The sequence below is a fragment of the Mytilus trossulus genome, chromosome 3 (genome assembly GCF_036588685.1).
Source record: "Mytilus trossulus isolate FHL-02 chromosome 3, PNRI_Mtr1.1.1.hap1, whole genome shotgun sequence".
NCBI lineage: Eukaryota > Metazoa > Mollusca > Bivalvia > Mytilida > Mytilidae > Mytilus > Mytilus trossulus.
The window spans coordinates 56,572,923-56,591,078 of NC_086375.1; the positions used below are offsets into that span (position 1 = coordinate 56,572,923).

The following is an 18,156-nucleotide window of genomic DNA, read 5'->3' on the forward strand; positions in this document are numbered from 1 at the left end:
TATTTTGTGTTACATTTTCAGGAATAGTGGCAATTAAAAGTGTTCTTGTGAAAACTCAACAATTATCAATGTGGCAACGGAATTGTGATTTTTAACCCATATTTTATTTGTTATGTAGACGTTATCATGGTTATAGGTCGGTCATAGGATTTTTTTTAAGAAAATCAAAAATTGTGTGTTTCTCTGATTTGCATCCGCTTGTTTGTATGTGTTTGATGTTTTAAGATAAAGAAACCCAAAAATCATTTAAGAAAATGTTTGAAAAATGAAAAAAAATAAAAAAATAATTGGATGTTTGAACCTTCATATGCATAAATCTTTATTTGTTTAGAAATGAGAGCATCCTGTAATGACATGTTACAGCAGTTTAATTAATGAATTTGAAAATATTAACTTAAATGATTTCAATGTTATAAATGGTGTCAAACTGTATATTGTCGTTCATGCTTGTGTGCTTTTATTCTGGTACAGGTTTTGAACATTTGACTTTTCTCTAAACAAAAGAAATAACATTCAATTCCTAATTGTGAAAGTAGTACCTATATTAAATGATGCCATTCATGTTTACGACACATTGGCTCAGTCATTACAGAGACGACCTTTTCTCTATAACATATAATGGGATATGATATAAGCAATCATGTGGAATTTTCACATATAAACATTGCTTGTTAATTTCAACGATACTATATTTTAAAGATTCTGTTCCAATAAAATGACCAATTGTAAAGTCAGATTTTTTTGAATGAAATATTTGTGCTTTCAATTTTTAAATTAATAAGTAATTCTAATATTTTCAATGTATATTTTCCCAAATTTCGTACAATTAAAGGATCCCTCCAACATTCTTTATCAACAACAGGACCTTTAATTCTGTAGAAAAATATCACTATCACTGTATGAAATTATCCCATGGTAATGTTAAGTTGGCACACGCAGTAACGTCAATCCACAAAAGATGAACCAGGAAAAATAAGATTACAAAAAGTTGCAGCGGGCAAAATTTCAATAACGTATCTATAGGCAACTAGTTAATAGAGTTAGTTTTTCGTAATAATGGATTTTTATTCATGTTTCCATTTTTATTTATGTTTCCATTTTAATTCATGTTTCCATTTTATCTATGTTTCCTAAAAATGAAAGTATTCTTCTAAACCACTTCGCCAGTAAATTTTTATAAATGGAGAAAAATTACAATTTCAAGTTTCCTTCAGAAATTATAGAAGGCACACATATAGTTATGTTGGCGCCAGTCCCTTCATTTGTCCGTTCTTCTTACTAACCAACGTTTACATATCAACTACTTCTCCTGCGCTGAATACAGAATTTTTTAAACTTTCACAGAACTTTACTGACATATTTTTCGTTTTCTATTTTTTCAGATCTTCATCCGAATGATTTTCGGGTTTACTTTTTGTATGAAAGGCATATTCATATCTACAGAATACATTTCACATTTGTATCCACTTCTACACCTAAATCCCTATTGAAAATTTTATGATACTTTCTTAAAATCTAATCAATATTGTTTTCTGTTCTTTGGTCGGGTTGTTTGACACATTTCACATTTTCATGTCCATTTCTTTTTTTTCGTGTTGTGATCTGTTATATATTTGGGATTCTTGTGGCGCACCGAAGAAGTGTGTCATTCCTGTATTGGGGATTGGGTGTTTCTGTGTGATTTTTAGCCATGATTTAAAAGAAAACTGTCTATTGAATTGCAAAGAAACTAAGGTTTCAACTCCCTCAGGCAAAGTTTAGATGAATTCGGCTATTTTTTTAAAGCTTCTTTTCGGTCATATAGCACTTTAGTTGATTCGGTTCTTAAACATCATTGACTTTTAAATTATCGGCATGAGCGTTCCTGACTAAGGCTAATCCATAAAACATCAGCGAACGCATGAAATATATTATGTGTTATTTTCATTTTTTACTACAGAACCTCTAACTTACTTAGTTATATTAAATCGAAGTTCAGTGTCAACCAACACATATACTGATATTTAATATATTTTTTAATTTTTTGAAATACTAAGGCTTTTCAACCTCCGGCATATATTACCTTAGCTGCTTTGGCAAAACTTTTAGGAATTTTGGTCCTCAATGCTCTTCAACTTCGTACTTTATTTGGCCTTTTAAACTTTTTTGGATTCGAGCGTCACTGATCAGACTTTTGTAGACGAAACGCGCGTCTGGCGTATACTAAATTTAGTCCTGCTATCTATGATGAGTTTATTTTCAGTTATATCTATTTGTTGCCGAATAAATGCTAGATGTTTATAATCCGTCATCGTTTTATACGATCTGCATTTATTATTGACTAAACATTGGCCACATGGTTATCATTTTGAAGAACATGCCACCACTGATGACTGTAAAATTTAAATACATTATTGTATATTTATCATCTTTTTATAATTATCATATATACTAAATGTATCATTATTTTTTTTCTTTCTATAAATGAAAGAAGCGCTGTGCTATGTCAATTTCATTCACACTACTTAATAAAACGAACAATCATTTCATAAACAAATGGTTTTTTTTAGTCTTTGGGATTGCTTACAATATGCGAACAATCTAAGTTACGGAATAATGTTGTAAATCTTTTTATGTGTTTTTTTCCCTTTCAAATTGTGATTTAAGAATAATGTGCTTTTCTTGTATTTTGTTGTTGTTCTCTTTTGTGCACGTTTTGTTTTCCCACTTAACGCGATTGTCAAAGGAAATGGCAATGACAAAAAACATCAATTTTAACCCTCCACATACAAATGAAATGTACTAATCTGTAGTGAAAACCTTATAAGGTATTGTCTTGTGTCATATCTTAACATTTTGTCTTGTTTGGAGAGTTTTTGTTTAGTTATTCACAACTGTATAGACATTTCTCTATCATTTGGTTGTTAAGTTGAAACATTGTATTTGATTTGCTCGATTTTTGTCAAAATTCTTTTTTCTTCAGAAGTGTTAACTAAGAGAAGGAGAAGATATCAATAACTGTAAAAACCATAAACTAACATAAAACAGACACCTAGTAGTCTGTTGTTATTTATGTATTATTGTCATTTTGCTTATTTTCTTTGGTAACATCTTCTGACATCAGACTCGGACTTCTCTTGAACTGAATTTTAATGTACGTATTGTTATGCGTTTACTTTTCTACATTGGTTAGAGGTAAAGGGGGAGGGTTGAGATCTCACAAACATGTTTAAGCCCGTCGCATTTTTGCGCCTGTCCCAAGTCAGGAGCCTCTGGCCTTTGTTAGTCTTGTTTTATTTTAATTTTAGTTTCTTGTGTACAATTTGGAAATTAGTATGGCGTTCATTATCACTGAACTAGTATATATTTGTTTAGGGGCCAGCTGAAGGACGCTTCCGGGTGCGGGAATTTCTCGCTACATTGAAGACCTGTTGGTGACCTTCTGCTGTTGTTTTTTTATTTGGTCGGGTTGTTGTCTCTTTGACACATTCCCCATTTCCATTCTCAATTTTAGTGCTTACATTTTTAACCATATCACCAACTACAATAACTGACGTTCAGATGAGAAAGATAACGGAATTTTAGACACGGCATGTGGAACATATCCTTGGTATGAATGAATGAATCTTTATTGCATTAGCAACAACATTGCTTTAGCATAAAACAAGGTATATACAAATATGACAAATATGACAGAATACAGAGAACAATTAAATAAATTAAATAATGCAGAGATAACTTATAATAATATGAATAATTACATATTAACTGATAATTTGCAATCTTAGTTTCCATGCAGCTTTAAGATAATTACAAAGATTCTATGAGACAGATATTTAACAATGGTCAAACAAATCATGATGGCGCCTTTTATACTTGCAGTAAAAAGTAAAACAACAAAAATACCGAGTTCCGAGAAAAACTCATAACGGAAAGTTCCTAATCAAAATTGCAAAATCAAAAGCTCAAACACATCAAACGAAGGGTTAACCACTGTCATATTCCTGAATTGGTACAGCATTTTCTTAAATAGAAAATGTTGGATTAAACATGGGTTTGAAGCGGAACCTCTGACTTGTATGACAGTTGCATACAATTGGATTATATATAACGATGTGTAAACAGACATGATAGGTAAAAATGTCATTTAATTGGGTACGACAGTCAGTATTGTACTACAATCTTAATCTTAATTGATTCATTGTATTAAACAAAACACAATCCCTGGAAACTTAAAATTAAAAACATTGAAATCATCTCTTCTATCAGAAATTGATCATTATTTCCAATTCTAAAAGGAAGATAGAATATGAAACAGGCATAACTATGTCGGTGGCATCCGTTATTTGAAGTTCAATGGTATATATGTGGTGGTCATAGTCACCAATCTTTTAATTATTCAAAGAGAAGGCGTTATCTATATTGTTGGAAATTAAAGGTGATGCCACCATTTTTTACAGTTTATCTTTCAAATCTCTTGTATGAAATCTGCATCACGAATAAAGGGAGATAAGAACAGCACAATTGGTTCTTATATGAATGCTTTTTGTCTGTTTAAAAACAGGTACTCGACGTAACACATATATTGTAAAAAATATTTGTAAGCAACGATAACTGGATGTGTAGATCCTATTTTTTTGTCTTCAGTCTATCATTGAGAACAAACATCATTTTTTTTATTTGAGTTTATATTTCATTTATGATTAATTGGTATTTGTTTATTCTTCAAGTGAATATAAGTGTAACATGAAGTTCCAAAATGCAATTCTGGTAGAATTTTCCACTACAATTTATACGAAAAACAGTGCGAAAAAAACCTCACCGTATATAATTGTTTCACCTATCGTTAGGAAACGGCTGGGTTTAATGATGTAACAGTCATACAAGTGAGAGGTTTATCTTGCTTTAAAACCAGATTTAACCCAACATTTTATCTTAAAATGTCCTAAACCAAGTCAGGAAAATGGCAGTTATTATTTTATAGTTCGTTTCTGTGTGTGTTGCATTGATGTTTAATTTTTTGTTGCACATCGGTGTTTTTGTAGTTTCGTTGTTTCATATTATAGTTGATGTGTTTCCCTCAGTTTTAGTTTGTAACCCGGATTTGGTTTCTCTCCATCGATTTATGACTTTCGAACAGCAGTATAATTCTGTTGCCTTTATTTAAGTATACATTTTTTTGAATAAATGCTAAAACACATACCTGCAATCTGATTCTTCTTTCATATCCTCTTTGTTAGTTTTGAAGATTGTTTTTTTTTTCGAAAATTCAAACTCAATGGTACAATCCAAGTAACATATGAAAGACGGGTTCGAGTACTATTTTTTGGAAATTATTTCACTGAATTTCATCTGTGAAACACTATTTCAGTAAAGATAATGAGCAACCACGCGTTTAGAAATCTGCGTTGTATGAAGTTTTAACGTTTCTTTGTTTGTAATAATTTAGAACCTTATGCAATGTCAAAAATTGCCTGTCTTTTGAATTTATGAATTATGTTGTCTGTTGGTTCTTAACATGATATTAGTTAAAGAAAATGTGTTTAAATATAGACTGTTTCATCCTATTGTATTGTCAGGTTTTCACGTTTCTTTCTTTTCATAATTTTGTATGGTCAAATTAACACCATTCTCCTTTTAATGATTTAGTACTTTTTGAAATGTCAAGATGGCTGTGCTTTTTAAAATTAATTAATGATGTAGCTCATGTTTTTTCTTATTTTTGAAATAACAATTAATAATTTAAGGTGTAAAAATAAAGACATTTATTTATTTTATGTTTGCCTGTTTTGTTTTGTCGGTTATCAACGAACATGTATATGACATATCTACAGTAAATATTCATTTCACAATCCATCCTGTTCAGAGGAGTTTACTTTATGATCATATCAGCTATTCAATTGTCATGATGATGGATAGTTTTTTAAAACAAATAATAAACACTTGAAGATAGTTCTTTCATATGATAATTATATCATTATGAAAAAAACATTATATTACATTTCTGAGTATGTATACTCTATAGAAAAAGTTACACGCTAAACATGTTTCATCCTGCTCTCTGGAGTACAAATGTATCTAACCTAAAAGGATATTCTAAGAAGTTTGAAGGCACCGCAAGTCTTACCCAAAATGTTTTGTCCTACCGTTCGAGCGTATCGTAAATCTAACCAAAGAGGGTGTCTCGATTGTCCCATTTTTAATAATTCTAGATAATCATAAGATACATCATTGGTCATGTTTTGAATTTTGTTTTTAATATTTTGCTCCTGATTTTGATTTATTTATATAGCTTAAAAGAGCAATACCTTATAATGCCAAAAAAAAAAATAGCTGACTTCATGTTTTTTAACAGTATTGTCTCATAATTCTAACATGAAAGAGGACAAAAAACTAAGCAAAATTTCCCTAGGAAACATACTTTAAAAAAACAATATTTACAATTCATAAATACCCCTTTATACATAGATGGGCTCCTTTGGCCACAACTTATAGTATTAAATTTCCAAACATTTTACCGGTGCTCAATCTCGTTGTTGGTTAATACGAGACAGATCAACACAATTTATTAGGGATGGCAACGAATACTCGAGTACAGTCTTAGTACTCGGATACTCGTTTGCATGTTATACATTTTGAGATATTTCTCTTCCCAATTCCACTCTCCTTTTTAGTTCCGTTGAAATATCACCTTCGAAATAATAAATAAAATCAATTTACAACATGCATATTTTTATCTGAGGCTACTATTTGTTATAGTAGTACCAGCAACGTCCCAATGTTTTTCACGTGCACAGCTAGAAACAAAAGATCTATATTTCTAGTGCTGCAAATTAATTAATTTGTTTGTAGATCTCTCTCTATGGAAATGTATCCAAAAATTGCAATATTGTAACATTGCCATCATCAGCAATGCAAAAACTAAAACACATTTTTATTTTATGAATAAATGAAAAATTATCTTTATTGAATACAATGTCTCTTTTTAAAATATTTGAATGACCCTGGGTTTTATCAATCATTGTATTTTGGACATCAGGTGAAAAAATAATGAGAACTATATTAAGTATTTTCAGTTATCTGAATGTCTTCCTAATGTCAGCATCATGATTTTTTTTATGAACAAATCTAAAATTCATGCTTTCTAAGAACTGCTTTCTGTAAACGTCTTTATAATTGAATATAAAAGATGCGACAAAAGGGAATGAATTTAAACTAAATATTATTTGTCATAGTACCTATACCATTTCAAAGTACACTCATTGAATTGCATGAAATTAAACTTGTGATATACTTATATAGGAAGAGGATTCAAATGAACATTGAAATATATAAGTCGGAAGAAAAAAATAATAAAAATACCGAACTCCAAGGCAAGTTAAAAAAAAAACAAAAAAAAAAAACTGCTAACATCATGGACAAAAAAAGCAAACAGGTCTACGAGTCACTACATAGTAAAGAAAGGATTGAGTAACACGAGTGTCACTAACTAATCCGAGGACAAACTCATCACCAGGTACCCTTTTAGACCAAAACATAGAAAAGATATTTCAAAGAACAGCACAGTTTTTTTCCTAAAGAATGCCAAATATTCAAAAGTTGAAGTACAATCGCATCTTTTATAAAAAAAAATATCATTAAATCAGGAAGGTATTGAAATACCAATTTTAAGAAAAGATATTAACTCACGCCGATCTTTTGGTATTAGTAAAAATGTTTGTTTCCGATTTTAATGTGTTCTACATGCATATGTGGAAAAAAACCGTCATTGGCCTGTACACAATAAGTGTTGTCAAATTTAAGTCTATTACTTTAGCCCCCCTCCCTTTTTTTAAACCTTTTTTGGATTCAAGCGTCACTAATGAGTCTTTTGTAGACGAAACGCGCGTCTGGTGTATATATAAAATGTGAAATGTGAAATTTGAATGTATTTGTAATGCCAAGTCTATTTTGTTTGATATTTAATTGATGGGATAACACAATTTTCTAACTATTTTGATTTTACAATTGTCTAAATTAACTGATTAATTAGTCGGTAAATAGAAACAACCGTAAAAATTATATATTGGCCATTTTAAGTTGTTAATTATTAATATTTCATGTGAGTGCATGTTCATAACAATATCAATCGGAAATCAGATGAAGTTTTACGTAAAGGACAATATGTAGACCATTTCCGTTAACAAAAATAATAACTTAATTCGTTCATTGTGTAATCATACGTTTTTTGATTGAGTTAAGTCTGCCAATTGACATTTTATCATACGTTTTTCTATGTTGTGATGTTATGCTATTGTTTCAGAAAAAGGGAGAAGGTTTGGATCCATTAAAACGTTTAATCCCGCTGCAAATGTTTGCACCTGCCTAAGTCAGGAATCTGATGTACAGTAGTTGTCGTTTGTTTATGTAATATATACGTGTTTCTCGTTTCTCGTTTTGTTTATATAGATTAGACCGTTGGTTTTCCCGTTTGAATGGTTTTACACTAGTAATTTTGGGGCCCTTTATAGCTTGTTGTTCGGTGTGAGCCAAGGCTCCGTGTTGAAGGCCGTACTTTAACCTATAATGGTTTACTTTTTAAATTGTTATTTGGATGGAGAGTTGTCTCTTTGGCACTCACACCACATCTTCCTATATCTAATTAATGTCATAATGTTCTAGGAAATGTTCGTACACAATAATGCAGCAACAAATAAAACATATCGGTTGTGATGAAAATATGAGTTCCTAAATGCTCTCCAACTTCGTACTTTACTTGGCCTTTTTAACTCTTTTTTCTTTCGAGCGTCACTGATGAGTCTTTTGTAGATGGAACGCGATTCTGGTGCAAATATAAAATTTTGATCCTGGTAACTATGACGAGTTTATTTTCAATCCTATAAAGGATGAAGGGAATTGTAATTGCTGTACAGTTAATTCCGTACTACATGTCACCTCTTTTAAGAGAAATCCTGTCTTTTCTGACCACCCGTTACTTGTCCTTTTGTAGTTAAATCTATGCGCAAAGCCATCTTAAAATCTTAAAATGTAATTTTTTACTGGATATGAGAGTAACAGTATAACCAGGTGTTACTGTATTTTATATTATTTTCTTAATGTATTCATAAATTAAGGCCAACGCAGTTCTCCGTCATCCATTTATTAAATTATTTTGAAGGTTGAAGAAGTTCTAACTGCGGTTTTTGATACTCATTCTACCAAAGATACCAGAAGGACTCAAACTCTTAATCGAAAAAAAATTAACAACACCATGGCTAAAATGAAAACGACAAATAGACAAACAATAGTACACATAACACAATACCACCAAAAAATAAGCGTGATCTCAGGTGCTCCAGAAGAGTAAGCAGATTCTGCTCCACATGTGGCACCCGTCGTGTTGTTCATGTTATAACAAATCCTGTAAATAGTCTTATTCGGTACGTCAAATTCATGAACGGGAAGGGGATGGTTGTTACGACATAAGGAGCATATCCGATATCATCTGTGAAACTGTTATTCCATGACGGACAACCAACTCGTGATGGCGTCCGTAAAATGTACGAAGGGATGATTTCAACTTCACCATTGGGAACTCTTGGTTTAATAGCTTCATTGTGAGCAGCAACCCTCTATCAAGAAATTCATGATGGGAAATACAAACACATGAATATAATATCAATTGGGAGATATATACCCAGTATGCAGGTGCTGCTGGAATGTTGCTAAATAGAAATGCAAAGTTCACAATTGGAAAGCTGTAATCATCTCTTTTGTCGTTAAGTTTTGTTTTCAACCGACCCTCATTGTCAATTTCTAGATGTAAGTCAAGATATGAGGCCAACTTAACTGTATCTGTTGTATCCTTTATCTCTAGCTTGATAAGATAGATGCGTTTTCCTCAGTTTTAGTTTGTCACCCCGATTTTGTTTTTTGTCCATCGAGTTTTGAACAGCGGTATACTACTGTTGCCTTTATTCAACATAGTCACCAAAGTTTGAATTATTTAGTGAGAGAACATCATCTATATAGCTGAAAGTGAATTGGAGGAAGTTACTAACTTCTTATTTTTCTTCCTTAGAAGGCGACAAGAGGGGCACAATTGGTTCCCATTGGAATGTCAACAGTCTGTTGGAATACACGTCCTCCGAACGTAACTAATATTTTGTCAATCAAGAAATCAACCATCTACGTTGGCTATTCTTTTTAATGAAACGAAGTAATACCAACTCTAAGTATTTATCATCTGTAATGTACTTGTCAAGACCAACGCAGTTTCGCAACACAGCGATTTTGTTTGGGCTAAAATTGAACTCTTAGCTAATATGAAAAAAAAAAAAACAAGGAAAATAAATAGCAACAATTTTTAATGCACCAGACAATATGATAAAAATAGGGAAAGATGAAGACACCTTAAAATATTATAAAACCTCGTTCTAATGTTGTTAAACTAATTCTTAGACGTTTCTATTCTGTAGGACCTGTAAATGAATAATTAAATTGCGTTTTTTTCTTTTATTATAAGGGGAAACTACCTACTCACAATTTTAACTTTCTTTAAACGGTTTTTCATAATCTAGTAAGTACCCATGGTAGCACATTAATTAAAAAACTTTTAAAACAACAAAATCATTAGACACAAATAGCAATATAAAATACAATGTATCAATCTTATGTTTACTATATTTTCTTACTTTTGATTTTCATTCACTCTATAAATTTGTTAATAAAAAAGCAAGAGTTTGTTATCATTCAAATAATTTCTTTTTCTTGTCGAAGCAGTGACGTAGTAGGAAATATAACTTCTACGTTTGATTCTCATAGTATATAATATATACCTCTCAATATTCATGATATTGCCAAGTTGAAAAGCAGTCTCCAAAATTTTTGCCAATGGCTGCACATCTTAAGATAATTCTACTGTTTCTGTCTGGGTAATTATAATGAGATTTTAATTAGGTAACTAGTGCCTTGTTCGTACACTCATCACAAAGGAATTTTGTAATTTTGGAAGAGAATATTTTTGGCGAAAGATCACATGCACAAGCAAAGTGTATTTTCTATAAATATAAAGCTGAATGGCAAGTAAATCACAACATTACTTGCAGATGTTTTATGTGGGATGTATTATTCTACTTGAAGATATTTTACTTCTTTTTGCAGTTTATTTGTGACATGTTAAATGTTATTCCTTTTCAAATCTAGTAACTAATTGTTTTTCGTCATTTCGTTATGACGGATATGAACTATTTAATATTTGCATTTCACTTTTTGTTTATTTTCAAATCAAGATAATTGCTTCTTTGGGATAATAATTATAATAATAATACTAATAATAATAAGGGTAACACTGATGATAACAATAGTAAAAATAATATTTTATGAATTAACCATTTTATATGTCTTACTTTCTTATTTAACAGAAAGCAATTGTAATTATATAAAAACGCTTATATTTGATTTTGTACACTATTTATTTCAATCTGAATTGGTTTTATCTTATGATAATTTTCAATATTTTTGTTATAAATCATACCTGGCAGTCTTGCTTTTTTTGTCTGATTTTTTCTTCTTTTGGTTCATTTACCAGTAATAACTATTTGATCTTCAACCTTTGAATCTTACGTTCAATGGTTTGATCATCTTTCACCGAATATAACATGTCAAAATTGACAAAATTGACTTTTACAAACTGAATAGGATAAAAAATATTTGGCCATGATTGGACTATTTTCAAATGGTATGAACAAAATACCAATGATAGGCAAAACAATTTGATATAGGATTACAATCTCTTCGGTGCATCTGGACTAAAAAACATTTCGTTATACATTTTGTATATCAGTATTCTGTTTTCTGTTTTACATGTTGTTATATCTTTCTCTGTCCTGAATGTTTTTGCATTTACTTGTACTGTAGTCCTGTCATGTAATATTCTCATTATTGTGTAGAATTAAAAATTGAAATAAAAGCGCGAGGTTTGGCTAGCCACAAAACCAGTTCAGACCATCACTTTTTTTCTTAAAATGTCCTGTACCGAGTCAAGAAAATGGCAGTTGCTATCTTATAGTTCGTTTCTGTGTGTGTTGCATTGTCGGTTTTTTTTTGTTGCGAATCAGTGTTTCTGTTGTGTGGTTGTTTTCCTCTTATAGTTGGTGTATTTAACTCAGTTTTAGTAATCGATTTATTTCTTTCGAACAGCAGGATATTCTATTGCCTTTATTTGATGACAAAACACTATATTAAGGGTAAGAATGTAGCATTTCGTTTTGAAAAATTGAAACATAACTATGTGTATATACTTATGATCATACATCCAGTTCATACTGTACATTGTTTGTCATTGCACTAAGTCATGTGTTTTTAGACTGTTAATGATATGCCGGATGGATACTGATTGATACTTTAGTCCGGAGGAACTTGATATGTCTTTTTGTTGTTATGAGCTTTGAGATAGTAGCCAGTAACTCCGAATGCTCTTATATCGTGTTTATTTTGGATATTGTTTTCATTCTAATTCTTTGTTTTGTCAGGTACCGTTCTATTGAATTTTGCAATTGGTTTTTACAGTTTTATTTCATGTGGTGATGTTACATCACTGTCCCCTTTTACGTCAGGGTTGAGAGCACACAAGAACATTCTTTAAGTATCTGCTCCAAGAAAGAAGGCTGAAATCCAGTAGTTGTCACTGATTATTGTCTGTCGTATTTGCTTTTCGAAAATTGAATCGAAGGTCAATAGTTTTAAAAGTGGAAAACTAGTTTTGTAGTCCGGACTTTCAAATGCTGACTATACAGTTGAAATCAGTAAAGTGACCTGAATTTGCTTACTTCTACGGTTTTTAAAGTATGCATTTTTTCTATATGAATGGTTGTTTGTTTTAATATAATTAAATATGACAATTGGTATATTTTATTTCAACAGAAAAAGATAAAATAGATATATAACTTTATTATCTAGATATAAATACAATAAAGTACGCAGTGAAAAAGCAGTAGAAAAAAAACCCATATAACCCTTTTAAATAAAGAGAAAAAAGTTAACAAATCAGCAATACATTCAAAACAATACACATCACACAAAATACAGTTCAATATATAGAAAAGTATAAGTAGTAGATTGAACACTTGTCACAGTTCATACCAAAGATACAAAAACTGCAATATACAGTAATAAAACAGTTGCAGATTGCATATACCAACTGTACACAATATAGAGTTTGATATATAATGGTAGAAGAGTGCCCATACGACACACTGCATACTAAAGGTACAAAAACACAGTTTAATATATAGAAATGTTCCTTTAATATATTGCATACACAACACATGATTGAAAACTGGTAGTCCACAAAGAACAGTTCAATATATTGAAATGTAACATCATTTAAATTAGCAAATCGCACACCGATCACAGTATATACTTATGATATACAAAGCACAGTTAAATATACAAAAGTAACGATAGTAGACCCCACACACGACACTTATTTCACACCTACGGTCCATAAAGCACATTAATTATGCAAAATTGTAACAATAGTAGATCGCGCACACATCAACAGTCGGAAACCCGGTTAATATAGAACAAAAGAAAAGAAGCTCTTTGTCAGAGAAGGCTATAAATGTGTACTGTGGTGTTTTTTATAGTGACAAAAAATTTAAAAGTTAAATGAAACAAACAAAATTACAATTTTCTCCTCATTAAAGAAGTGTTTTATTTTAAAAACACCATTTGCATAAGTTTTCAATTTATCTAGAATAAAGTTAAGCAGAACAATAAGATATCAAGTGGACGACATGGGTATCTTTCAAGTTGGATGAAAAAAATGCATAACCTCCGATTTGTTTTTGTTTACCACGGACGGAAAACATATCAATCTATTAGTTCAGTAATTTTCGTGTCTCTTCTTCCATTATGTGACTCAAGAAAAAATTTCAAAAAATGAGTAACATAGTATTGAAAGGAGAAAATCGAGTGCACCGTTTTATGTTAGGGCGTGTTTAAGTTGAATATTTTGTCTTGATATCGAACAAATCAAGAATATTTCATACATCGTCTCGCTTCAGATTCTATCATTTTTATTTATCAAAGCTACAGGTTGACTTTATAACATAAAAAAATCACATCACTAAAAGATGCAATAAATGGGTCAAGTGAAATACCTATCTAATGAATCACAAAAACAGAGTAGGTGGGTTGTAATAGCTATTTTTTTTTACTGAAAGTACTTGACGACAGTCTTTCAAGTTGGATGATGAAAATGCATATCTTCGAAAAATTATAATTTTTGTGTGTGATAACTAGGGTTTATAGTCTACAACCACTGAACAAAAATTAAGTCTGCCCATCCACGAAATATTTAATTAGAATTATTTTAAATGTTTATGAATTTTCGAAAATTCCACCTGACAACCGATCAGACAATAGTTTTAAGTTGAATCAATGCAGACGAGATCATTAACTGATGCTTATTAGCTAGTTGGTACATTTGTCTTTTAAAATACAACTGATATATAAGGATCGTAATGGTGTATGTGGATAAATTTATCGGTTTTCAAGAGCAAAATTGGTAGCGCGTCATCCTTACAATGGCTTCCATTTCTAAGATTTTGAAAATGAATTGGCGTAATGGGGAGATAATTTTGACGAAGTAGAATCCTGACTGTCAATGCTTATAGCCAAATTTTTTTTTTGCTAACTGTGACGTTAAATTCAAATATTTATTGTCATATAAACTCTGAACAATAAGTTTGTGACAAATAATATAAATATACACAAAATACATTTAAAGATGTTAGTATAAACAACACGTGGATAAAAACTTATTTTGTTTTAATAAAGAAATTTCACGATTTCTTCACGATTTCTTAAATATATTTTTCCGTTATTTTTTAACTTTCAAATATTTTCTTGTTATAAGTAAAATTGATTGCAATTTGAGGCAACACTTTTCATGTGGCACAACTGCAACATTTTTTTGGTAAACTAGTCGCACAATAAGGTTTTTGAAAAAAACTAAGGTTTAAAGGTTTTGTTCTTTTAAAAAGATATTCAAATAATTGTCAGAAATATTATTCCTGAAAAAAATATTTGTCTTGGTTTGGTTCCTTACCTTTCTAGCGTCAATGGCGAGTCTTTAGTAGACGGATGCATATCTGGTGTATAATATTATAAACCTTGTAATTTCGATGAATTGTTTATGCTGGTAAATGGAATAGAAATTGATGCTGGAAAAGGTGACAAAACATTATATATCAACAATATAAATGCAATATCTGAAACAGTGTTCACATTTGCAATATTTGAGATTTAATCAGGGGAGTAAGATAAAGTTTGTTCGTAATTTTGTTCTTAATTGAATAAGTTTCAGGCTTTGTTTTACACTTACTTTGAATAAGAATAATATTTTTTGCAGTTTGAAATATTTACTCGATGTCGATTTTTATGATTCGCAGAAATGGATTTTTTTTAATAATGTAATAATGTTCAATAAATAAAAAACCTTTAATTTTACAATAATAATTAAATATTAATAAAAGTAGATTTTACATATAATAAGATCCAAATGTATACACAGTCGCCCGAAACGTAAACTAAAATTACCCATAGTTGCATCCTAAACAGTTTAAAGTGTCGGAAGCCTTAATTCCATTCATAAAATGTAAACACGGTTCTTATTAACCATTCTTATTTAAGTTAATTAACCATTATAACTACGGATCTTTTGGTAATCCTTGATAGAATTGGGTTGTTACATTTCATGGTTTATCAATATAAAGTGTAAATACAATAATAATCTGAGGCTAGCCTATCAAGGAAATGAAATGACAATTGCATCTATTTTCATTTGTTTCACACCAAAACCTCGACTATTTTGATGAATCAACTATTGATTGAGGCCTGATGCCAGGCTTGCGTAGGCGTAAAACACTCGGTTTGAGTGATATTGGATGATGGAGCTAGCAAAGATAATTCGATATTCTCTTCACAATGACAAGATGGATTTTTACTTCGTCGATGAAACCAGGCTGTAGAAATGTCTCGCACAAACAATGTTGATAAAACAAATGTATTTGTAATATGAAACTTTGTTGGCTTCACAAGGGAACGGTATTATGGTTTATATTCTAGAACATAATCTGTCGTACATTTAAGGAAATTTATTTTTTATTATTTAATTGCAGCAGTTATGGTAATCCTCTCGAGAAAGCTATAGCCGGAACCATCTTGTCAAAACCGGAACGTGATAAAAAAAAACGTTTGAACGTTTTAATTATTTCAACTTTTTTTTTAGATAAAAATAAATAAATGTATACGAAGGCACGTAAATTAACACATATTATCTTATCATGGCGGCATAAAAAAAACCTCATGTTCCCTTTTAGCTTAAATGCTACTTTCATGTTTTGGCTTTATGCTGTATCTTTTTTCAGGCGTTTTATTTTGCTTTCAATATCTATATGTATTGAATTGTTTACATTAAAAAGTTGGAAACCTTGTATTTAAAAGATGAATTTGATTATCTTTATTGATTAAATGGAAGCATTAGGTTTGATGTGATCAATAGAAAATCAGATCTACCAAATAAAAAAAAAAACACAAAAAAAAAAACCGCAATTTTATTTTTTGTTACTAACAAATATGCAAACTTTAAAAAATTTAAAATAAAATATTTACTGTAAAGACAGTGATTTTAAAAATGTAAATGGTCTTATCTATAAGCTATCTCTTCTTGGTACGAGATACCTAACTATTTGCACTTTTGTGTCTTTTGCAGTTAAAAGGATTTGTGTTCGGAAAATCATATTTGTATTTGTTTTGCGGACTACTCGCTTTGTAATATTTTTTTCTTATAAAATATACAATATAATGACTGAATAAATAGCCAACGATAAATCTTACGGGATGATAGATCATATAAATACAGTACACTAAAAAATATGATATATAACAAGTCCAAAAGGGTAGAACATCACTAAAATATAACAACAAAAAGAACAAATGTAACTATAGATATTTCTAATAACAGATATCCTTCATCAGTATGACCACGATCGAAAAGCAATCATGTCAATTTATTCTAGTTATAACACTATTTTAATCTTGACTTTATATAAAAGAAAACAGTTTAAGCGAACATTAGCTTCGGTGGTACAATTTGTTTCCAAACAAGACGCAAATCCCGCCTTTAACGTTTGATCCGTGTCAATTGGCAAACTTTTGCTTATCACCCAAAATTATAAAAAATCTTTCCCAATCTCCTGTCTTAGTTTTTCGGGGACCAGCAAGTCTATAAGACTTATTTGTGAAAGCTCACGCGTCCTCTAAGCTGTTCACTGTCGTGTGGTAACATACGATGTCCGACTTGCCAAAAAATACTGAATACTCAAACATTTACTTGCCACCGCACAGGGTCTGTATACACTATATTTTGTAATGTAACTTGCAAAACCCAGAATGCTGTATACCTTCTTCAGTGTCGATGCTGTATGCAGTATGCTGTCGAGCCAGAACAGCCATTCAACAAACGCATGAATGGTCATCGTAGTGACTAACCTACAAGCCCGATTTCCCCGTAAGTTGTCATTTGAGATCACCTGGGCACACCAAATCTGATCTCTAAAACCTTCCGCTCATCATCATAGATCACAACGAGGGTTCAGTTTCCCAAGTGGGCATCAATGAAAAAACATAGAACGAGTCACTAATTTTCCGTACAATCACTCTTTCCTGTCCTCACTTGTTTCCAGTAACTCCGGCTTCCGTACTGAACTCTTACACATTTCAAGAATTTTTTAATTATACTAGTTTAAATTAAAGGATTGGCAGGGATGTATAAGTACGCAGGCACGTTCAATTGTTTTATCTTAGTCAAAATACTCATTTTTTTTAATCATTATCAAACTGCTATTTATTTGGGATGTTAAAATACGCAGTCTCTGCTGAAATTGCTCTACCTTTGTCAAATTTTAAATATCGCACCAACTTAGATTGGTCAGTGCTGTTGATGTTTTACCCAGCAGTTGTTGTTACATCATAACTGTCTTCAGCTTTGCAATTTTAGAGTTGTGCAAGTTCTTATCGTAAATAACTTTTTTTGTTTTTGCACAGCTGTGCAGTCTTTGCGTCATGTTTGGAAATTTTAAATTGTACCAGTGTCTCTGATGTTCGCTTAAACTGTTTTTTTTTATGTAT

At 30.9% G+C, this 18,156-nt stretch overlaps 1 long non-coding RNA gene across 1 annotated transcript in view; it reads left to right on the forward strand.

Moving 5' to 3' along the window:
* LOC134709571 (uncharacterized) overlaps positions 1 to 18,156 on the forward strand; it is a 44,120-nt gene that overhangs the window by 16,785 nt on the left and 9,179 nt on the right. The gene's annotated exons all lie outside the window — the stretch shown is intronic.